The sequence below is a fragment of the Anarhichas minor genome, unplaced genomic scaffold (assembly GCF_050575085.1).
Source record: "Anarhichas minor isolate MPS153535 unplaced genomic scaffold, ASM5057508v1 ptg000090l, whole genome shotgun sequence".
NCBI classification, from domain to species: domain Eukaryota; kingdom Metazoa; phylum Chordata; class Actinopteri; order Perciformes; family Anarhichadidae; genus Anarhichas; species Anarhichas minor.
Genome location: NW_027466536.1, coordinates 1,856,565 through 1,866,510, shown reverse-complemented (window position 1 = coordinate 1,866,510; position 9,946 = coordinate 1,856,565).

Sequence of the window (9,946 nt, the reverse complement as noted above, 5' to 3'; positions counted from 1 at the left end):
AGGAGCTTGTAGTGGGAACCTGAAGGCAACATTGTCCCTTTTTTGCGCTCGCCACCACCGTCCGGCATGCTCTGAGTGTTTTTCCACTGAATGCGTGCGTAATGAGCTGTCGTTATGGGAGTTTGTGACCAATGGGTGAATCACTTAACGAAAGAAAAGAGTTAGAGCTGAGTGCAACTTTATTTATTTTTTTTACAAACAACTATAATACCAATGAATAGAAAAGAACCACAACACATACATTACAGTCTATATGGCGTTACGAGAAACGTGCCTCTTGGAAGGAATATAAAGTTTAACATTAAGATCCCACATACTGCAAAGATACCAAAATTACACAGAACAATGAGTAAATGACACACATGTTGTGCAACCATAACAAATGTACCCTCACGTTTGAATAGTTCACTCAATTTAAGTGAATTAGCCTACTTTCAATGGAAATAGAGAAGGTGTGATGCTGTGATGAAACATATTTTGTAACTTTAAGGATGATTCAGGAGAAACTCAACAAATACTGAAACATAAGCACCCTTAAGGTGTAAACACTGTTAAGAACATTAATGTGACAGTTACATTTAAAACAGCCTGGACTTTCTTGTGTAACTCAGTTTTTGTAATTTCTGATTACACACTCAGCCGAATCGACATAATTACAGATGGTGGTTATTGTCACAGTGACTCATCTGCAGTGATATACGATATATTACGATATATTATTTCAACAGTTGGAGGTGATTAGTGAAGTATAATATACATGCAAAAACACTTCAGAACACCAATCAAGTTCAGTGAGCCCTGATTGTTCATTTTGTCTGACTCAGTTTGGATTGTGGTGTAGGAACTTGAACAGAACAGTATTAATGTGACATTCAAACTTTGTTCATGAATCCCATGTCACTGGTTGGAAAGACATGAACACACTGCACACTGCACAGAGAGGTGCTGTTTGTGCCAAAGAGCTCTAGAGGGAGACATCTACACATTTATACTTAGAGAAGGTTTTTTTTCCTTGTGGGACAGTTATGAACTAAATTCCCTCATTAGGTATTTGAGCGATTTGTATTTCAGGTGTAGGCTACATTATGAATCAGCTAAGCCGCGTGAATGGAAGCAATCAGTGTATAATAAAGAATCGCAGAACAGAGCGTCATTAGTTTTCAATAATCTGTGCATATATCACCAAAACGATCTAAGTTTTCATAAAGTTTTTGTGATTAAAATCGCTACAGTGAACACAACTTTATTTATTCAGAAACATAAAAAGCATACTGTACACAGACAAACTGTAAACAGCGATCTGTATCAGAGCGCACTGTCACTCGCTCACCTTCTCACCTCACCTGGCAAATCTTCATCTCCTGCACAGAACGATTGTGTAGAAAGTGTGGAAATATAGCCAGTGACAGCTCTCACACGACCACTCCATATCCTCATTATCAGTCCTAATCTCAATGCCATAAGAAAACATAAATAAATACATTCATTGATAAACTGTAATCTCCTGTCAAACGTACTTATTTTAAGTGACATCCAGGGTGCTGGACACCACTGTTTGTAGCGATCATTTTGAAAGCAATCAGTCTGATTACTGTAAAACATATAAATACTGCGGTGACACTCGTGGCGTGTAATGATGCACGATGGACACTATGGCACTGTTAGGAGTGCGTAAATGGAAGAATTAGGAAGGAACAAGTGTTCAGGGATCCCTTCACCCACTTCGATGTCTGTGTAAAAATAAAACAGAAAGTCTCCGTGATTCACCGTAAAGACCCGCTGATCAGCAGCTCATTTCTATGCATCAACATTCATGAGGTTCATTCATTGACCGTTTATGGTTGGATGTGGGCGTGTAGAGGGCGGGACGTGAGGCTGAAGCAGCTGTGGACATTTACAGGTTGATTTGGGATTTATCAAAGGAACTAGCACACTGGCAGGCTCAAGGTTTTATAAATCAGAATATGTTTTAACGTACGTGCATTTCCTCCTTTCAACGTATGCAAACATTTAGTGTGGATCATATAAGCACTGTTATATAAATGAGAGCCCTGCTTTTTGCCAAAAAAATAGAAAAGTCTGCACCTGTTGACCTAAATACTTTTACATCCGCTGTGACCAACTTGTAGGCCAGTCTATAAATCACATTGTTCTCATTTGTCCTGTAAAGCCTTTTACTTTTTATCCACATTAAGGGTCAGTCAGACGTTGGTCTACATTTACATGACCATGAATCATGGTCTGATACAGTCTGTGTATGATATACTGTATATATCAATATAAATATCAAAAATAACATATTCCCCATTTTATCTTAAAATATGAAAACATGTAGTGCTTTAAAAAAATGTAAAGAAAAATCTAAATTTTGTGGGTTTACTTCTGAAAGTACAGCTTTTTTTTTTACAAAATAACTGATGTTAAACTTTTAGGAGCATCAGAATTAACAAATAGCAGATTTAGCTGCTGCTGTCTACTGTCAATGTAAAAATTACATTGAGTTACATTGTAATGCCATTAAAGATGGCTCTGTGCTATTCAGGCATACCCCTAAATCCATGATAGTGTGACTCAGGAAACTAAAGCAGCTAAACGGAATTCAGCCACCAATGATTTCTGTGCTCTTCCTACTGTGGGTAAAGGCCTGACAGCAGTTTCTAATCCTGTTTATAAGACTGCAACACATTATTTTGAATATGGATTAATTCTATCAAATTATTTTTATATTTAATTTCGTCTATAACATGAGCAGATGTTTTGCAATAACTTTGTTTGTCCAACCAATGATCCAAAACACAAAGCTATTCAATGTAGAACATTTGGCAATAATTCTTGATAACTTACTCGAAGGATGTTCTTTAAATTTGTTGCCGTCATTGATTATTCTATCATTCAAAGAGTCATGTTTAAGACATTTTAAGCAGTGTGCACTTGTGGTATATTTTCAGGCCTTGCATATTTTCAGGTCTTACACAGTACAGTGAAGACCCCAAGTGTAGTTGTATTAGATGAAAACCAGATGTGCAGGAGACCAGGGGCAGAAGGGTGGATGTGTAGAATGAGGGGGCCACATACATTCTCTTACGTTCCGCCCAGATGTAAACATGACATGTACCCTATATAAAGATGAAGCGAGCGCCCTAGAAGGAGGGACTTTCGGATTCGACTTGAGACCTCCGGACGATCTAGACGTCCGTAATGGCATGTGTTGCTTGTTTGTAATAAACTTTATTATACCAGCAAGAACAGTGTCCACGGAGCATCCTTCATCATCACTTCAACAGACCTGTCGCATGCAAGATACGACATAGATGGCGTCACGAACGGAACGGCAGTGATCTGGCAGTTTTCTACTACGACTTCACATACGGTGAGCTCTCTCGATTGAATGCTGGTCATTAATTGGGGCTGTTATGTGGAATTGTTAGGTGAAGTTGCTTGGACACACCGTAAATTAACAACCTTCTTGTTATGGACATGTCCTGTTGATTTGATGTTTAAAGTGAGGCTCCGTGCTAAATTTAATGAAAAAAAAAAAAAAAAAAGGGGGAAAAGGAAAAGGAAAAGGAATAGTTTAGAATAGCTTCATGGTAACGAATAAGGTGGGCTAAATAGTATCGTGCAAGATTAATGAAGAGGGGCCCTCAACTTCTTAACGGTAAGACACATGCATATTAGTCACCGCGTAACGATGGCTCTGACATAGTCCGGAATTAAGGTAGAAAAACAAAATTGGGAGAAACCTGGATCCAGGTAATTTGAATAAATAAATGTAAAAGGTTAAAGGAAAGAGTGATAAGGAAATAAAGGAAATGATCATATGATTGAGCCGCAAATCAGATAGGTAGAGCCCTCAAGTGTAGGTGCATGTAATACGGGCCGCATAAAACCTGAAACAACATCTTATGGTCAGTTTAATAACTGGAGAGTGTAAATTCACAAATTCGATTGACTGTTACCACTCTGACATTTGTTGACGAACGGTGTCTGATGCAGCCTCTCATCGAATATTTACACCTCAGAGGTAGCATAAATTTTATAAGGAAAAAGGAAATATAGCGGCAAAAAGCATGCTGTGTGAATGAAGTGCTGAAAAAAAAATAAATGTGTGTGCGTGTGTTTACTTTGGGATTGAGCAGAGGGGAGAATGGGTGTGCGTTGAGTGCTGAAGTATGTGTGTGTGTAACTTAGCTGCTGATGTGTTCCAGATGTGGGCCATAAAAATGCATAGGATGAGAAGGGATGCGTTGAAAGAAAGAAAAAACATATTATGATTGAATAAATGTACATAGGTGGTGATTTTAGAACGGGACATTTAATAATTTGAAAGGACAGATATGTGGCCCGATGTATTTTATAAAACAATGAGCTTCGTTTAAGGAGACGTAATGAATTGAATTGAACGATGTATTTTATAAAACAATGAGCTTCGTTTGAGAAGACTAATGAATTGAACGAGTCAGTAAATAAAACATGAGCTCTTCTTAAAAGGGACGTAAAATAACAAAGGAGCTGTTAAATGCACAATGAACTTCGTTTAAGAAGGGTAGAATTTGACACCCCCCCCCCCCCCCCCCCCCCCCCTCACGCGTCTCAAAATTCCCTCCAGATGGAGGTCGGAATGTGGGAATGGACAGGCGTTCGGTGATAAAACGCTCTTGGGAGATACAGGGAATTTCTTTGCCATTTGAACTGTTTGGGTTCAGTGGGAGTTCACTAAATGCTACAATGTTTAGATAAAGGGGTCGACTTAGGAATAATATTTATGTATGCTGTTAACGGGACCGAAGGATTTCATAAGAGACTAAATCATTGCCTGTTTCTTGTCTGTTATGTCATTTACGGTGAATGAGAATTGACAAGGGGAGGCAAGGCAGTGGACCGGCACATCACGGAGTGTGGCTGGCTGATGTCAAAGGGGAGGCTTACGTTTCAATCTACTAAAGGCCGGTACAAATTTATCTACAGACTCTTTATGCATTTTCCATAGTGGTATGTGTTCTCAGTCGTAGGTAATATTGAGGGTACACATATAAACCTGCTTTCATTTATAAGCCTAAGAGGATACTGACCTGATCCTATACACATGAAAGAATACATGCTCTAGGCAAATAGGAGAAATAAATAAATAAATAGAAAACTTGGCAACTGATTGACCAGTTAATGCATTTAATTAATTAATGGCATATGATTGTTTGGTCTAACCTCTGCTGACAATTGCAGATGTCCATTTTTGGTATTGTGCGTGGTTAGTTCTGATCTGTGCTGTGGTGTACATCAATATGGTGACTGTCTGATGATTTGAGCTGAATAGTGATTGATTGATTGATTGGATAATTGATTGATTTGTTGATTGACAGATTGGTTTGTTAATTCCTTAATTGATTAATTTGTTAATTGGTTAATTGGTAATTGGTGAATTGGTAATTGCTTAATTGGTTAATTTGATAATTGGTTAATTTGATAATTGGTTAATTTGTTAATTGATTAATTTGTTAATTGGTTAATTGATACTTGATAAATTGGGTAATCGGTAATTGCTTAATTGATTAATTGGATAATTGGTTAATTGAAAGGGGGAAGTAATCTAAATAGCCTTGAGTAGTCTTAAATTGTAGCAATTAATTCTTAAAGTACAAATAACAGAAAATAAGAGGAAGTCATCATAATGGGGAAAAAGAATACTAAAAATCCAAAGGTAATCACTCCTGTTGAAGTGGTACAGAAGAATAATCCTCTAATTAGAGGCATTGCAAACATTGCAAAAATATCGGAAAAATGGCATAAACGCTGGCCTGAAATTGACCAACCATGGCCAGTGGAGGGGACTCTTAACCCAGATGTAATTAAAATAATGCTGGTACTTGTATCCACATACAAGGCAGAGCAAAAGAAGGGAAAAAAGGGGAGAAAACGCAAGGAGAAGAGGCAAGTGGAGCTTGGCATTCTCCAGTTGTTTGAAAATGAGGGACAGAAACTGATCAAAGCTGCAAACGATAAGAGGGATAAAGATGCAGAAGAAATAAAACAAAATACAGAACAAACAGAAAAACTGATGAAAGCCACCAATTCATTGTTCTCACATATGAACCCAGTGAAGGGACCGCCACCTTATGAGGTAGGGACAAAGTCCAAGAAAATCTATCCTCAGATCCCAGTGATCAGTCAGGAGGGTGACTACCGTATCAGAAACGAGGAGGACATAATAATAGAAACAGGACGAGCGGAGACAACTATAACGATGCATCCAAGATCCAATAGTAAGAAGAAAACAAAGTTTGAAGAAGGGAAGCAAGGGCGGAGCTATGGATACGAGAGTGACCAAAGCGACCAGGACAGGAGCAGGGGAGGATATGACCCTGAAGTCAGGCGGATGCTGGCCAGAGCGGAAAGGAAAGGAAATGTTAGCTCTGATGACAGTGAGGATGAAGAGAGCCATGAAGAGGAAGCCCGGAAGACTTTAAGAAAGGTCGAAATAAGCATAGACCGATGCCGCCGTGAACGACAAAAAACTGATAGGCCAGAAGAACGAAGAGAACTAGAGTACCAGCTGGAAGAATTGCGGCTTCGGAAGGAAGAGGTAGAGAATGCAAACTTCAACCAATCTGCCAAGAAAGATAGAGTGCACTCTAGAAAACAGTCGAATCCCAGCAGGATGACTCCCGTGGTCATCCGAGGACAGAATTTGGAGTATAAGCCTTGGCAGAGTGCAGATATGTCAAACATACTTGAAAAGTTACCTACTCTTCAAGATGGAGCACATCCTTGGATTTCGAAGTTGGAAGAGATCCTGGTGGGAGAGCAACCAGCCATGGGAGATATCAAGAGACTCTTGGCCAACCTCGTTGGAATTCACGCTATGGGAGAGATTCTACAGAAAGCTGGACTTAATCGATATGTGGGAACTGCTGTGAATGATTCAGAGCTGTTTGCTGCAAATAGAGGTCAAGTGTGCAGGGCGCTGAAAGACACATTTCCGACAAATGTACATCCTGACAATATTCTTATTGAACCACTGGGACAAGAAGAAAACCCGAGGGCCTATGTGTCGAGAGTTCATCAAGTGTGGAGAAATGTCACAGGAAATGACCCGGATTTGAATCAAATGGAGCGGTCAATTTTGCGAGCCAGAATACAGAAGGGGTTGCCCCTGCCAGTGAGAAGCAAGTTGGCAGAGGTGGTTGGTCTTGGAAGCATGACAAAGGGTGTCTATACGGATCATATAGCCCACCAAGTGGAGCTGTATAGGAAAAAGGAACATGATCAGAAAGACCAGGACCAAGAGACCCTCAGGAAACTTAATCAAATACAACTGACGGATAACAGGAAGATGGAGAAGAAGCAGGCTCTGGTTATGCAGAATCAGGCTCCACTAGATCAACGAGTACCACAGCCTCAGCCGAACCAGGTTCAGCTCCAATCGTTCCAGCCACCGCCGGTGAGTCCATTTGTCTCTTACCCACAGCCAGCTTTTGATCAAGCGCAACCCTGGAGAGGAAGAGATCAAAGAAACTTCGGAAGAGGAGGAAGGTTGAATCCAAACTTTCAACAGCAATCAAACGAATGTTATACTTGTGGACAACACGGCCATTTTGCTCGCGAGTGCAACAGGTCAAGAAATTTCTACAAGTACTAAAGGGGTTCAGAAACAAGTTACTACAGTAACCACTCCAAGGGTGATTAGTACACAGTGGAAACTTGTTACGTTAGTTCCAGAAACAACTAAGAATATTCATACAACTACTCAGACTACTACTCTAGCTAGGACTACAAAGGGGATGAATGCTACAACAGTGACGACATCTGTGGCACCTAAGACATTTGTAAACATAACGCGGACATCTAATATGACATCTAGAACGGTCAAGGATATGATTAATGCAACCCAGAAGCTAATATCAAAAATAGAGCCTAGCGTGAACAACAGTAATGACATGGTTGAAGTTAGAGACCAAAGGATGGAAGAGAAGCATGGAGAGTCATCCATGACAGCTCAGAGGACTATTTCAAACGTAGATAATAACTTCGGTGACTCTGATAAGGCACCAGAGTACATGATGGATCAATACCATACAGTACAAAAGAGAGACACTAAATGGAAGGCATTTGGGTTTGATCCTTCGGTGTTACAAATTGCAGACCCGTGGGCAGGTAGGAACTTATGGTTCCAGCAAATAACCCACTCTGTAAGATCGGTTGTGAAAACGGATGGTCCATGTCTGGTGAAAGTCCTATCGCCAAATTCATGGCCTTCAATTTTAGAGACGATACCAGAACCACTTACCACTGTGTGTCAAAGTTATGCATTATCATGGCTGTTGTATCACCAGCAGTCAGCAGGAGATACACTGATGTCTTGGTCAGTGCATCTGTTTAGACCTAGATTTACTTGTTCTTGGTTGACGGAATTATCATATGTAAATTTACTTGATCAGCATGAAGATATCAGAACAGCGGTCCCTGATATAATGGAGGTGACATCAGTGGGAGCTAACAGCTGTTTTTGTTCAAATACAACTTATAATGGGCCGGGAACGTTTATGGGGTTATCAGATTGTGATAAATATATGATGGACTTGGGTAGAATGGAACATGGGAATAGGAACGATTCGTATGAAGCATCTTTTCAGCTACCAAAAAACAAAAAGAAGACAATTTTAAGGGTATATAACCAGATATTGCCGGGGAATGTGACTATAGGGAATTTTAAGGATATTTGGTGGGTCTGTGGTGATAAGGCATACATATTTCTACCATATGGGTGGACAGGATGCTGTTATATGGCACTGTTGAAACTTCCATATGAGGTTCTTACTATCCAGAAGGGAGTAGGGCCAGACGGGGGCCAATCTGATGTCGCTTCACATAGTAGAATGAAACGTGCGTTGGCACAGTTTCACAATTTGGAATCTTACCATTGGAGAATAAGTATAGGAGAAAAGTGGGGTATAGGATTATTTCCATGGTATGGGGTGACATTCTTGGCAGATCACATCGACAACATTACCTACACCTTGCAGGGCTTTGCGAACGAAACCATAAGAGGTTTCGAATTTTTGTCAAACACTCAGAGAAGCCACAGACTGACGTTGCTAAAGCATGACATGGCTCTTGACTATATTTTGGCCAAACAAGGGGGCCTTTGCATGACTTTGAACTTAACAGGGGAGGCTTGCTATACGTTGATTCCTGATAGTTCTGATAATATGACTAGTGTCATAGAGGCATTAAAGCTCATAAGAGATGCGTTTGGTCCATCAGAAGACGCAGGATGGTCTGCAAATGCTTGGTTGCAGGATAAATTGGGGCCACTAGGAGCAGTGTTAGTTCAGATTGTGGTAGCGCTAGTTCTGTCGTTGTGTGTGATGTTTTGTTTTTGTACGCTGTTGTTGACCTTTGCAAAGGCAATGATAATTAGATGGGTTGGAGTTGTGCTACCCGGCGATCAAACTCTGATGCCATTATTACACGAAGCTGACATGGACATGGATGAGGATGACGCAATAAAGAGCGAAGTGGTGGAGGAATATCCATTTTGAATATCTCATGATTATAATCCTATTATTTACCTCTGTTATTGCTTGCGTAGTTTGTAGTGTTGATTTGTTTTGCTCTTTCGAGACTTTGTTTAGTCTCGAAGGGGGGGTATGGAAACAAATGAACAATATGATTAATGGACATAATCTCACATTTTACTTATAGAAGTGTTATTATTCTGTGTTTGATGTTTTAATGTGTATCTGTTCTGTATGCAAAAGATACTGGCCTTCTTTTCTTTCATTCTAGAACATATTGGGGGAAGACCACTGTGAGGGTGGTGGATTGTCAGGGGGCTTCAGTGGATTGTCAGGGGGCTTCAGATGGGCTGAATGGATTCAGACACTTCAAACATGAAAACATGAAAATCTGAAGGACTCTGAACGTGGACTGGCGATACAACATCCAG